General features: G+C 52.8%; 1 protein-coding gene across 1 annotated transcript in view; it reads right to left on the bottom strand.

Moving 5' to 3' along the window:
- Positions 1–15,046, bottom strand: part of SMG6 (SMG6, nonsense mediated mRNA decay factor) — a 112,813-nt gene that overhangs the window by 59,443 nt on the left and 38,324 nt on the right. The gene's annotated exons all lie outside the window — the stretch shown is intronic.

The raw sequence follows: 15,046 nt of genomic DNA, 5'->3' as shown, positions 1-15,046 counted from the left end.
GGGTCTCCTACCAGCCCATGCCATTTGCTTTGTGCAGGCTGCTCTGCCTCAGCACCTCACCGGCTTGCACATCCCCTGCTGCAGGACCAGGCCTCACCCTGCAGACAGGCTGCCACTGCGAGAAAAGCAAACACGTAGGTACCGACTCCAACCGGGTGCTCATGCGAGCACAGCCCCAGCGCTGGGATGGGTTGGGAAAGTCCCCGCAGAGCCCCGGCTCCCAGGCACCTCCGCCACAGATGTTAGCATCACCTGTGTGCGGGCAAGGAGAAGGTGTTGGAAGTTGAACTGCCCTAATGTGGCAGATCAGGGATTTTGAGCAAAGGGCAAGAGGATTAAAACAAGACATTGAGACCCTGTTTCAGCTGGGGCTAGCAAAATGCCTGAGGTGTAGAGAACAAACATTGGGATTTAAGTGCAAATTATTTCAGAGTGATGGGGTGGGAGGTTAAAAACAACCAGAAAAAGACTAAAACACATCTAGAAAATAGAGGAAAAAATGGGAGGAAGATCTGCAGGCTTGATTTGGCCAGCTCTTACAGCTGCCAATGTTCAGCACCCAGTGGGGAGACCAGGGTGGCACCAGAGGTGCCTCGGAGCCCAACGAGGGTGCTCTGCTCCTGGAGCCAGGGCTGAGCCGGTGCTGCAGAGCAATGGTAGGAAGTGCCGTACTGCAGGGGCTGTCAACTTTTGGAGGAAACATAAAACTAAAGATGTGACCACTCTGGGACAGTAAATCTCTTTCATGAAGCCTTTCCCACAATTAAGAGTGTTAGTCCCAGCGCTCTGGCCACAGTCCAGTTCAAGAAGTTACAGTCATCTTCCCTGCGCTCCCTCCTCCCGCGCTCGGGCGAGATGCTGGACTCTCTTCACTTCTTGTCTTAAACGGGCACATGGTGAGACCATGGCTGTTGTGCTGCCCTACCTGAGTCTAGTGAGTCCCTGGGACAGGTAAAAAGCTCTAGGCATTCCAGCAAGCACCCCTGCACTTTGAGGAGGCAGCATCCCTGGGACTCTGGGCACTGTGCTCAAGCTTAGACTCACAGTGACCCCCAAACTGGGCTGGTACAAAAGCTAAGTCCTCCCTATCCGAAAAAGGCACAGCTTATAGGCTTTTGTGATGCTGAGGGTCACAAGCACTGCACAGCCCCGATGTATTTTAGAGACTGGCTCCAAGTGCTCGAGCAATCTCTGCGGGGGCCATGGCCAGGCTTGGTACCAGGGCCTCAGCCCTTCCCACTGCCACCAGCAGCTCTTCTTGCAGGCTAGAAGTTCCCCATACAACACTGAACAATCAAAAGAGAGTAAAAATGTTTCTTGTGCTTGAGCCGTCACAGGTACAGCCGTCTGTGACCCACTCACTCAAGCTGAGTACTACAGCCAAAGCTCCATCAAACATTTTGTATTGCTACAGACATGAACAATGTGTGCACTGGTTCACACCCAATTTACATAAAGCCATGGGGCTTCGATGTACCGTAACGATGCTCAGCCCCAGTACAGCCTGCAAAGCTGCCACCATACAGGTAAGAGGAACAAGTCACCCAAATTTAAGGGTCGTTTCCCCACGGTTCCAGCTCAGCTACTGTGGGCGTTGTCATCTCATCATTAAATTGCACAAAACTCCCCCGCTCCTGAAAGTTCATTCCCCGGCCAAGCTTCTCAGCCCCATTTCAGGGAGGCTCCCCCAGCCCAAAAACCTTGCAGGGAAGGACAAATATCCAGGTGGGCGCTTATTCAAGACCCCTGAACATACACCAGCATTCCAGCTCCCAGCCCTGCCAGCAAAGCCTCTTAAGAGCTTAATTGTAAGACAAAAGTGGAAAGCACCATAAATCAGGAGAAACTTTCTCTTTGTGCCTTTTCACCACTTTCCTCAGGAGGCTGGGAGCTTTCACTGAGCTGGGAGTTTGGAGCCAGCGGTCACAACTGCGTGATGCAGAGGCAGTGGGGTGACAGACCCCAGGCTACCCCTGGCTGTCCATGCCCCAGAAGTCAGTCAAGGTGAGGGTACAGTTAAAGGGCAGAGTGCTCACGGAATGGGGATGTTTAGACAGAAACTTGTGGTGTTTTGAGTGATAGGCAGTAAGGAAACTCGCTCTCCACACCCACAGCATGAAGTGTCTGAGCCTACCCTGGCACTAAAAGAAAAATACTATGTAGAAGATACACTGAAAACATCTGCTCTGGAGCCCAGAGGGCATCATTACCTCTGGGATGAGCAATGGTCTGTGCTGCTAGTAATGCATGATGCACTAAGACACAAACTTCATGGAAAGAGATGTTCTTGGAGGCTGGAGTGACACTTAGGTGATTCCTGTCCCTAGAGCTGAACAGCACTAGTACAACCTGGGGACACCCGCTGCCACAGACCAACGAGAGCAGGCAGAGAGAACCTGACTGCCCAGGTCAGGGTAAACGCTGTAATTCCCAGATCTGTTTCTAAGGATCCACAGTGGGTCCAGGAGAAGCCACAGGTCCACAGGCAATCCTGCATCCTATCCCCACAGGCAATCACCTAAAGCTTGGTGCCAGAGACATTTTCAGATGGTATCGATGGCATCTCATCAGCTAAAGCTGCCCCAAACCTGCACTCCACTTCCTCCCCTGAAACCCCAAGTCCGGCTTTGATCAGACAACCCTCCTGTACTCACACCCAGCCACACCACGCAGCCGGGCAATGGTGAGGAGGTGGTCAGGCAGACTACAAACAGAAATCACACGCTAAAAAAGCTGCCACGAGGTCAGGGGTCCCAAGATGGTCAGAGATGTGGCTCCTCTGTGCCACCAGTAGCCTCAGCAATGATGCTCTGCAGAAAGACATCCAGCACGAGGCCAGGTTGTGTACCAACAACCACACACATTCTCCCTCCACCTTCTGCCCTTGCAACCAGCAAACATCCCTGTTAATGCCAGCATCAGTTAAACAGCTCCTGTCACCACGTCACCTCTCAGCTCTCGCCTGCGCAGCCACCCTGTGAACCAGATCGTGCGGCTCATCGGGGTTAGAAATGTCACCTTTCAGCTGTGCAATTGCCATCAAAGGTGCTGCGTGGGGGGAGCAGAGGGTGGGTAAAGCTGGCACCGCTACCTCAATAACTGCTTGTTAAACCACAGCCTAAGGTCAGGGCTTGAGGACTCGCAGCATTTGCAGCCAAGACTGACTCAGGATAATACTGTACCCTCGCCTCATGCTGCACCACCATCCACCGTACCGACATGCGGCCCACAGAGCCATGCTGCAGTCATGGCAGGGAGCTGAGCGGGCCAAAAAACCCACCCTCTGGGAGCTCTCTCAAACTGGATCTGTTTCTCGGTCACTTGTAGCCCCACATCAGCTATGCCAGCAAAACTCTGAGGTACGTGCAATGCTGCACAGGGCTAGAAAGGAGCAGGCAGAGTATTTTAAAGCAGGAATGTCATCAAATGCTTTGCAGTCTGAACCAACAGCCCGGGTAATTTGCATTACCCCACACTTCAAAGGCTGAATTTACCTCGAAGATCTGTCTTTCTGCACCCAAAAAATAAGAACCCTGCAGCCCTCTGCAAACCCTCCGTAGAGGTTAGGGCTCCAGATGCTCCACTGGCCAGTGGGACATGAGCTCTGACAGTCTCTTTTGCAGGCAGGGATTTGAGCACTGTGTTATTAAGCCTGCCTGACAATAGCCACTCATAAGACCCCTTTTCCAGTTGGCTCAGACTTTAACTATCGGAGCTGAAGTTTCCATGCTGGGTGCCTGTCTCAGCCCGGTTTCTTCCGGAAATCTTTAGCCAAAACAGTTCAGCTGCTTGTGAGAATGAAGCTAGGAAACAAGATAGTGGCTTACCCTTGTTAGAAAAAACACTTACAACCTTTTCCTTGAGCTAATCTAGCAACTGCAAATCCTGGAAAGGGGATCTGAGATTTTGCTGCAGAATAACCTTTTTAACAGAGAGTTTTCCTGTCCTACTAGAAATCTGTCCACACTTGGCCAAGCTATAAACATCTGAAATACAGCAGTTTTTCCATATTCAATAGGAATTCATTTCAGCAGCTAAAACCTTCTAAGATTTCACCTCCCTGAGCATGCTCCATCTTCCTACCGCCCTTACATCTAACCGCCCTTACACCTAACCTGTGTTACACTCGGCCGAGAAACTGCCCTGCTCCCATTCAGCACGTGGGGACCTCCAAAAACATGTCCTTGTACTAGTCACTTGCTGCGAGCTGGAGATTGGACCCAGACTCCTCCAACTGGCGCCCAGGCTATCTGCTCTGAAGCAGAGCCCAAGAGCGAGAGGAGGGAGAGGGGATGGGATGGAAAAAATGGGAGCTGTTGAGCATCAGACTGCGAGCGCAAAGAAAAAGCAACGGAACTAGGGAGGGGTGTTTTTTCTGAAGATCACGAAAACTCTCTGAGCTGCAGAAGAGTCCTCCTGCTTCTTCGCATGTATGAAAGCCTTTTTTTTTTTTCTCCAGCTGGGTACTGGTCTACACGAAGAGCACTGTTTTTCTACCAGGAGGCAGTTTCCTTTGCAGAGAGCCTGGGGAGCGGGGTGGGTCGGCCAGCACGGCTGCGGCTGCGCCCTCTGCAAGCATCTACCTGGGCTCTCAGCTGCCTCCACGCAGGGGCTGTGAGCTTTGCTCCGACCCAGCCGGCAGCAGGATCTGATCCGGGCTTTCTGCAGTCATAAATCTACCTGCTTTGCAGGGGAAAGCATGCATGGGGAGGGGGGAGAGAGACGGAGAGAAAGGGGACTTTTATAACGGGGAGAAATTTGTGTTTCTCTGAGAACATTATATTCATGGAAAACATAAACCAACTGTCGTCAAAGTCGTCTGAGCTCAGGAAATGGAGCGGCCGGGAGAAGGCTGCCATGTGGCCGGATGTTATGTATTTCTAATTAGTGCTATACATCTTTCAGCAGCGAGTGTCCTTTTGCTGGGAAACACAACGCGCTGCCCTTGTTATTGTAACTGTCAGAGACTGCTTAGACAGATAATCTCCAGGAAAAGTGATAAACACATCCCCTCTCCCACTAGGGTGTGCAAAACAGCAATGCCAAACCTCTATTAGGGCAACACAACCAGCCACAGGAAATGGGAATGGGAAAAGAGCAGGCGATGCAAGGGACAGCCGCCTCCGAGGAGAGGGATTTGCTGGAGGAAGCTTCTCGCGGCCGCTCGAGTGCCATGTGCCGAAGGAAATCCTGCGAGGGACAATCAGGGCAGAGCGAGCGCTGGCCACGTGGTCTCGGCCAGGGGGATGCTTGCGGGGATGGGGCAGCAGGGCTGCGAGTGAGGGCTCCCAGCTGCTCCGCTCCAAGCACGCTCTAGGCAGCGGTGGAAGCGAGCTACAGCAACCCCGAGCTCAGAAGCAAGCAGCAGGCATGCTCCTCCATCCATCCCAGCTAACACAACACAGGGAGCGCTGGATCTTTCGCAGTTAAAACAACATCAGCCAGCAAGCGTTAGAGTCTCGAAGGAGACCAGATTCCTTTGATTCAGGCAAGCGGACTGCTCTAGCCAAGGGTCAGGAGGACTCCAGCGAGCCAGTTTCCATGCCGGCCTCCCTGTCCTAACCTGAGCTGCGGGCTGGGGAGCCTGGAGCAGTGCCGGCAGCAGGCAGCCCCAGCGCAGGCAGAGAGAGCAGCAGGGATGTGCTTTGCTCCCGGGGAGCCAGAGCTGAACCCACCTTCCCCAGTGACACTGTTAAGGACCACATGTGAAGGCAATCAAAGGAACGAACGAGTCTCCGGACACAACCCTGAGGATGACATAATGGCCTGGCCAGGGGAGGCAGGAGGTGGAGGAGCCCGGCGAGCGCGGGGCTGCGGGTGCAAGGCACCCAGCTGATGTGTCAGCAGCTCGGCGGCACAGACAACTGATTCACCAGCCGGCTGCTGCCCTGCGGGGAAGAAGACAGAGGCTGGTCACCTCCAAGCTGACACCACCTGAAGACAATTCGTTTGCTCTCTTACCGCGCGGACCCAAGAGCGTTTTTCCCCGTGAGTCACCCTCTGCCAGACGCAGCGTTGGCAGGGCGGCGGGGCAGCCCACCGGGATGGGGCTGTCTGCAGGAAGCGGGTAAGGAGAGCCACGCTGCCGGCCCAGGCAGCTGGTCCCAGCATCACTTGCCCATGCTGGAGACCGCACGCAACCGGCAGGAATATAAAACAGCAAAGCGAGGGGGATGCTCACAGCTGCCGGGCATTTCCCTGACACCCCCTCGCAGAGGACCTGTGAGTCACGGGCACTCCCAGCTCTCCGCTGGGAACCGCCGAGTCACACACACACTCATCTGCTCCCGAAAGAGCCTGGGAACCTGGAGGCACTTGCTCAGTCCTGGCTGATTCCCTGCAAAGAGCCTGGGAATGATGGGCAGCTTTCCTGGAAAGATGCTCCTCGACTCTGAGTTTGCAGGCAACAGACAGGAGGGCAGCTCCGGCCCTCCCGGCACAGTGCACAACCACCACCTGCAGCACACAGGGCTGAATCCTCCCAAAGCAACCTTGGGATTGCAGTAATAACCTGGATGCCCCCAATCCACCTCCCCATCCCGCAGAGAGGCAGGAAGGCCCCGGAGAAGGGGGGGGTCTCTGCCACAGCACCCAGACAGGCAGCAGCACTGGGGAACTCACTGCACGTGTTCCCAAAGCAGCTGGGGCCACCCAGGACCCCACAGCTCCCTCTGCTCCATGCTGAAACCCCGTCTTGTCCGAGGGAGGGAAGGAGGGAGGCCTAGGAGGTGAGGAATGCTGGGGGCCTGGGGAGGATGGAGCAGCTCTCCCTGTGGAAGCCATTAGATATTCAACACTTCATTTGTTTCCAGCCGTTCTGGACTGCAGCGCTGGGCTCTAGGACGGGAGGCTCTTCTCTGACGTAACCAGGAAGCAGCTGCAAAATTAAGGAATCCCTCATGACATCATAAAAAGGGTCGATGGTTTACAGGGGAAGGTATAAAAATTAATGACATATTCCCACCCGAAGCAGCAAGCCTGCCTGAGAGCCTCAGGGGAAGCCATGCTCTGCCCGACACAAAGGGGCTGCCTGCCCAGGACAGCTCTGTGCTGCCAGCTCCCTCCAGCTGAGTCAGGAGCTCACCTCGGGCTCTGACCAGCCCCAATCCCAGGATCCACACACAGGGCTGGATCCTTGCACCTGGGGTGCGATAACCAGCTCAGTATATCCTTCCTGACCCCGACAAACAGAGCTTTAGGCTGAGCAAGGGAATGACTTTAGAGATGGTTTTCCTGTGTACTTGGGACTGACCAAGGAATCACCGACAAAGAACACTGTGAGGTGAGTCCTGGACAGTCGGTTATTAATTTCCATGGGGAACGCAGACACGTGCACAGAGTGCCCCCAACACCCCAATTTCTGCAGCTCTGGAAGACCAACAGGTCCTGCAAGAGGCCAGGGCACTGGTATACTGTCCCTCCCCATGACGCAACCTGGGGCTAGGACAGAAAGAATGACATTAGCCCTGAGGACAAGCACAGAGCCATTTCCACTTGAAAAGGGAAAAGGATAGTGGTTTAAAATTAACTGCAGCCTTTTCCAGGAAATATCAGTGGAAAGAAGCAGCCATTTTTAGAAATGTTATTCTCAGAAATTTCCTGAAAAGACCCATCAGTCAAAACACAGATTGAAGCCATTTCCACTTGCACTAAGCAGCACTTCGGAGCTCTCCCTCTGTGCTTGGGGTGCCTGACCCAGCTGGCAGGGCTGGGATCCTCCTCTGCACCCCTGGCCCCAACGAGGCTGCAGGAGTCAGTTTTGGATGTGCAACGCCCCACGCAGTGTCAGAAATGCTCCTCCTGCCCAGGAAGACACATACATCCCAGTTCTCACGAGCCACATTTGCATCAAAACACACCAGTCCCAGATGGTCACAGCTGGGACAAAGGCACCCACAGCACAGACACCCTTAAAGCATCACCCACACTGGCAAAGCCTGGAGAAGTGCAACAGATCCTTAGCACTGCCTTCACCAGAGCTGCTCCAAGCGGGTGAGCTGACGCTAGGACTTACAACATAGGCACAGTAAAATCTTCACTAGCCTCAAGGCTCTGCGTGATCCCCGGAGTCACTGGTTCTGCTGCCAAAAACTGACAGCTACACAAATTTGACCTGTCTGGCAGCTAAAAGGCTGGCAAACCCAAATGTACATAACTCCTGGCTAGCTCCTAAGAAAGTATGTCCCTCCAAGCTGGCAAGCCACCTCATCAGCATGTATATAGCTCCAGACCAGCCTGGCACCAGCTGTCTCTCGCTGCGGAGGGAATATTGCTATAGGATGCATGAGCTGGACAGGACTGAGGCGGCTGCAAGGGTGAACGGCTCCAAGGGCAAGCAGGGCTCAGTATGCGTAGAGGGAATCTGGACAAAACAGGGAACGCTGCACTGAAAGAAGAAAAATCATGGGTGATGAAAATGTAAAAAGACATTAGGGGCATTGCAGTAAGGCAGGACGATGCAGCCCAATACAAGGAAATCCCTGGCAGCGTACCCTCTGTCTGCACAGATCTTTCATCCCTCCTTGAATGAGCCAGCTGCAGAGCCAGAGCCCTGAACCTCACCCTGGAAGGGCCGGCGAGGAAAGCGGGCTCCTCAGCACGTGTGCTTGGGGGAACACGCTGCCATGGGAGCCTGGCTCGGTGCTCCGCAGCAGGCATGGCAAGCTGCTACTAGCATCCCACCCAGGAGCTGCGTGCGCCCAACCATAATTGTGTCAGATGTTATTTACAACGGGGGAGGAGGTGTGAACAGGGCTTCCCAAGAGATTTACTCCAGCCCTGAGTGAAGTTTTACCAGGACAATTGCAGCAAATAAAAGGCAGCCTTTTCCATCCACCCCCCGCCATGCTGGAGGTGGGCATGTCTTTGGCAGCAAATGCAAACAGACAGCCTGGAACATGCCTCCTCTGGTGTGAACCTTGGTGAGCGCTTCAAGCCTGGAGTAAAAGTTAATGAGAGAAAGCGCCTGCAGACAGGCACATTTGGAGAAAGCAGCCTTTGATGGGGCAGGAACAGCAAAGTGCGGAGCTTCCGTTTCAACACATTCTCTCATTTGCTGCTCTTCTTTTTACAGCTTCCTGAGGGACCAGAGCGCCAGTGTGTCAGTCTGCAAAGCAAATGCCAAAACTAAAGCAAAACCCATGCCCCCAACCCCCCAACTCCAGGGAGACAGTAAATCCCTGGGGTCCTCATCAGATGTCTGCAGGCCTGAACCTCCTCACCTCCTGCTCCAGCCCCTGGCCACCTCCCCAGCTGATGCCAGTGGCACCCCCAGCACCAGGACATCCCATGGCCCAGCCGCTGTGCCTACACAGCAGCTTACCTAACACTTTCCGTTATGAGACCCTGATTTTAGTTCCTGACAACTTTGCCAAATTTTAACCATTTAGGTTGCAATCTTTCATGCCAAAAGCTTTCTTTGAGCTAAATTTATTGGGAAAATTTCACCTACAAAGGTTCAGCCATTTGCCAGAATGAGGTTAGGGAAAATATATTGTTCTTCTCAAGTTAAAAATTCCTTGACTGTTTCAGCGAAATCCCTAGCACCTTCACACTCTGGAGCAAGAACCAGAAGTCTGGCAGGGGCTGGCGACAGGATCTGGGTGTGCCTTTTACCCCCTCCATCCATCCCTGCTTCGCTAAGGCGGGGGCCTATGGAAATCCGGGTGCTTTTATCAGACAGCTCTCACGTGCCACTCCAACCAAAGCAGCCACTAGTTCATCTGCTTGGATAGGCGAGGGAAGAAGAAACCAAGCTGGGTGAGGCCGTGGAGAAGTGGAAAAGGAGGCTGAAGCAGCACAAGCTAGGTGATAGCATAGAGGTCTGTTCCCCAGGCCCCCACGCTGCTTTGCTGGCACCGCCAGTGGCTGTTCACCCTCACAGCGCCTGGTGCACGCGGAGGATAATAGCCCCGCTTCCAGCATTCCTGCCGTGGCAGGGGCTTGTGTGGTGAATCTAGATTTACGCGCCAGCTGAGGATCCCAGATGAGGTCAGTCCTGTTCCACGGGGGGGCTCGCTTTTCTAAAAACAATGGGAATTACACATACAAAAACCGTTACATGACCACACAGTTGAGCGCTCGAAGGTCAACAACACCCAGACTTAAGAGCCGTCCATGCAATTTCAAATTAACTCCATCACACTTACACATTATAAGGTAGTCCTAATGACATATCACTTTTTCTCCTCTCGGGTTACCATTTTCAGTTGACACAGAAAATTAACAGTCAGTAGAGACCCTCCTGCAGAGCTCGTGTGCTGAAACATGCACATAGTCAGTAAGGCTCAGGGCTGCAGGACACAGTAATGTTTTGGGCATTAAGATGGTTCAGCGCTATGCTGGAGAACTAGATTCTGTTTTTGCCTTGGTCATGAACTTCCAGGAGGATCCAGAAGTCACCTTAACCACTTTCGACACATGTGGTCAGCATTTGTGTGTCCCTCACTTGTTGGCTGGTCACGGTGACACAGAGAGGATGAAATCTGCAGATGCCAGGCAGCTCTGCTTTGAATAGGAACAAAGGCAGTTCCTCAAGGACTATGTTTTTAGAACTCCATCTCTGCATTTAAAGGTGAACAGTCAAAAAACCTAGAAAACCTGTTATTTTCCTTAAGCTCAGTTCCTCATCTGTACACACCAGAGATACCATGCAGAAAGACATCCAAACCCGAGATGCTTTAAGACAGAAGCCAGTGAGTTTACGCAATCCAATTATTGGAACCCGAACCTTCTAGCTCTTCCTATGCTCCATGCAGCACCGAGCATGATGATAACACTTAATCAGTGACTTCTCTGGAAAACTCCCATGTGAAGGGAAAGGAATTTTACAAGTAAAGGACAACAGGAAAATTGAGGCCAGGATCTCTGCCACGTCATCATCTTGTCAATCACAGGAGGTCTTATCTGCATCACACCACACCTCAAGCACATGGAAGTGCTGTTGAGCACAGGCTTCGAGGCTCGCTTTGCTTGGGAACAATCCCTCGCAACAGTACTCACGAGGATATGGCCAGATTCACCCACCCAACCTCTCCTGGTGAATGGGGGCCGTGGAAATTCAGAAAAAAATCTGCTCTAAGCAGTGCCCTGCAAAGGGAGGTTCTCAGGTGTCAAGTGAGCAACTCCCTACGGGAAGGGCTGCGACCGCAGGCGCAAACCAACAGCATGCAGAGAAACCATTCCAGGAAGTCTAACATCCGAGCCCCCATATTAGAAAATATGATCTCAGTGCTCCAACAACTTACATGTAGCCAGAGCCTCAGGTCCCAAACCCCTGCGCAGACTGCAGCAAGCGCACACTCACACCGCCTATTGAGCCCCCCCGCCACGGGACTCAGTAACTAAAAAGCCCTAACCTTCTACATTCATTAACAAGCATAAGACATAACGGTTTTATGCCAAATTCCTCTTTTCCCCTGTGATTTGAGATAAGATTGGCATGACCGTGAAGTTCCCTGCAGCTACCGTTGCTGCACCGTTCCCAGCAGGGCCGTCCGCAGGCAAAGGCTGCGCTGGAGGGGGGGGTGGGCTCAGCCCTGGGGTGCCCCAGCACCCCTCTCATTTGCTGCTACATCTCCTGCCAGGAGGGCACGAGGGAGCTGCAGGCTCCCGTACAGCCAGCGCTGCTACATTTCCTGCAGAGATTTGAAAACCTGTTGCAGTTCCAAAGTGAGCTTCGATTTCACTGTGACCAGCAGCTCAGAGACTCATAGTTACTATACAGCCGAATAAAATATTTTTTCATAAATTTAACGCCAGCATGTCTGTGTTTGGAAACTTTGAAAATCCATGTTGTATGGTTTACTGCACTGGAAAAGGTGCCAACAGAGTTTCAAAGGAAGGGAAGTGTATAACTGTTTCCTTTCAAATGCATTTTCCAATGGGATCCATTGAGGGAAAAGGCTGGAACTAACTAAAACATTATTAAAAACTGTTATGAAAAGAGACAGAGAGATGGAAAAAGATAGACAAAAACTCCAATACACAGCCGAAAGGGAGGGAGGGAGACAGGCAGCAAGAAAGGGGATATGGGCAGAAAGACACTTTGGGTGGAGAAAACGGGGCGAGACGGGGAGTTTTAACTGGCAGTCACCCTTCGTGGTTTCATATTGTTGCAGATCAATTGATCAGGATTTCAAGTGCTGCTGGCCCGGTGGCACAAGGAGAACCACAGAGTTGGCTGCAAGTGCAGCACTTGCGAACTGCTGACCTTCAGTTTTAAAACCAAAAATATTCTTTGGGAAACAGTTACACTAGGTTCCAGCCCCGGCTGCCAAGCAAAAAACAAGCACTACTAACCTGAAGTAACACCCCCATCCCTTACACCAAAGCAACAACCAGGACTAGTAACCTGAAGTAACTCCCTGGTCTGATTCAACCAGCAGTAACCGAGCGTGACATGTGCGCAGGGGCTTGGCTCTTCCTTACTCCCTGAGTGGAGCAGTTAATTCTCCAATCGCTGACACCAGCCGTCGCGATGAGCGTGCAGGATGCAGGCATCGGCCTCAGATCGCTCCCGCTCCGACGTGTTGGCCACATTCAAGCTACTCTAACGAAGTCTAAAAATACTAAAGCGATCGGGTCCGTATAGCGCAGTCACAACCCAGGTCCAAAACCACCGTCCCAGCTCCAGGCAGAGCAAGCAAAGGGGGAACCGAAAAGGGCTGAAAACATACATTTTGTCAAATGCTTCAGTGCCCTGGACATCAGGAGGCTGCCAGGGTCGGGGCACGAGTGGGGACGGAGCCGGATCTCTGCTGCTCTGCCAGGCTTCAAAGAGCCAGGCTGGGGGTGGGCAGAGCTCGGCGCACGCCTGCAGAGCTCCAGGCCTGTGGTTCTGCGGGGTGTAGTAACCGTGGGCTGTAGCACACATGTCGAGGGATGAGGGGAAAAAAATAAACAGACAGACAAAAGAATGAGGATGCTCTGCCAATTCCAATTGTGCAGCTTTTATTTTAAATGCTTATCAAGCTGAGAAAGAGCAGAGTTCTTGGAAAACAAGGTTTCCTTTCTTCCCATGCCAGTGTCAAACACCCTCAAGGACGGGTACAGCACAGGCGCTCGCTGCCGGCCGCCCTCTCCGCAGCAGCTGCCATCCCATCCCGTCCCACCCGCCTCGGGAAGGGTTTGCAAGTAACAGCCCTGGTGTTTCTGGTAAAAACTTTTTTTTTTTTTTTTTTTTATTAATCTCCAATCTGGCTGGGTTCAAATTATGGCCAATTACCCACCAACACTTCTCGCTAATAAAATAAATTTTTACGGGCCCTAATTACTGCTTTCGCTGAACAGCTCTACAGGAAGCCGAAAGGCTGCGGCTCTCCAGACGGCAGCAGACAGTAAAGCGAGGCACCCGCGAGTAAAGCGGCGAGTGACTCAGAGGAGACAAGCCGCTGGAGGGGCGGGCAGAGGGGGAACGAGCGCCTGGCTGGAGCGTGAGACACATCAGTTCATAAAACGCTGCATGTCGTGCGCACGGTGCTCCGGGGCCGGCCGTCAGGTCCCCCGTCAGTCGCAGCACCCGCTACCTGTGACGCAAGGCTATTCCCGGGGACCAGAGCGACGGCCGCAGTGCTCTGCCGGGGAGCGATGGCCGCGAACCGGCGAGCAAATTATATTTGGAAACGGCTGCATCAATCACGCGCGGCAGAGAGATGGAGCTGCCTCCCCTTGCAGCTGAGGGGACCGACCCTCGGAGCTGGGGTCCCCTCATGCGGGCTGCGGGGGAGGGAAGGGAGGTGGCTTCTCAGCCCAGCTCCCACCTTTGGCTCCTTCCACTACAAAGTTAATTGAAAGAGACAGAAATAGCAGAAAGATAGAAAAATTCTCTGAAAAGGTGAAATACCCAGCCTGCTCCCAGCTACACACGTGCTCCCGCCTGCCAGCACAGCGCGGCCCCAAAGGGCTTCCTGAGCATGAAAAATGAGCAGGAACCCGCCTGGTGACTGCACCCTGCACCCAGGCCCTCCCGGGTAGCGAGCTCGCCCTCAGCCCTGCGTGGCGGCAGGGGAAGGGGAGCCGCTGCTCGGCGGCAGGGAACACCCTCGGTGGCAGGAACGCAGCGGCGAAACCACCGGCCCACGGCGCGCTGCCGGCCCACGCAAGCCCGGGCTGCTGGAGTCTTTCAAAGCGGGGCTGCCACGCAGGTATCCAGGCTCAGCTGGGGAAACGCGGCTCTGTGAGATTGATTAATATATTTTTTTTTTTTTCTTTCTTAAGCAGGATTACTTTAATTTTCGGGGCCTAATGGAGTCCAGCTGCGATGGGGAGGCAACGCTGCAGTAGTACAAAGACAGACCTTTACACACTGGTGCAAACTTGTACAACATTCGGCGCACACACATACACGCATGCACACACACACAAAGCCCTATAAAAAGGATGCACTGCAGCGGGGTATTTTTAGTCTTGACAATACAGCACTAAAAATACGACTTTGCTAATACATCACTACAGAAATATTCCCAGTGTCCATTCAGGAACGGTTTAAAACATTTATTTTTGTTTCCTTTTGCAATGGTCAGAGAGGAGGGAGAAAATAGAAACTCATTGATAAGAGGAAACGAGAGAGACATGAAAAATTGAAAACTACCTAAAAGCTCATGGAGAGGTTTATTTTATTAGTTCTTAATAAATATCTTGCAGATTTCCTCAGGAAATACACCAGATCACATGTAAAATAGTTTGGTACTGATGTCAACTGTGTCAGCATATGAAATCTATTAGGGTGAAGCCACAGCAGGGTGATCAGCGTGCTGAAAAACTGCACGGCACCGAGGCGAGGGGGGGCGGGGGGAATCTCACGGCCCTTCCAAATTCTTCGAGAGGTAAAAAAGTCAGCCAAGACGCAGAGAGAGAGAAAAAAAGATCCCACATCCTGCTTTGCGCTGCCAGCAATGTGAAGTGCCCAGAGATTAATTCTATGTCTGGCCTGGAAATGTGACTTTAAAGCATTGGAGGGAGCGGGGAGGAGGAGGAGGAGAGAGGAACGAGAAGGCCAGGCGAACCGGGACTGGCACCGTGCCACCGACACCCCCCCCCCCCCCCC

Source organism: Athene cunicularia, assembly GCF_003259725.1.
Source record: "Athene cunicularia isolate RWA chromosome 19 unlocalized genomic scaffold, athCun1 chr19_part1, whole genome shotgun sequence".
Lineage (NCBI taxonomy): Eukaryota > Metazoa > Chordata > Aves > Strigiformes > Strigidae > Athene > Athene cunicularia.
This window is presented reverse-complemented; position numbering and strand designations above follow the sequence as displayed.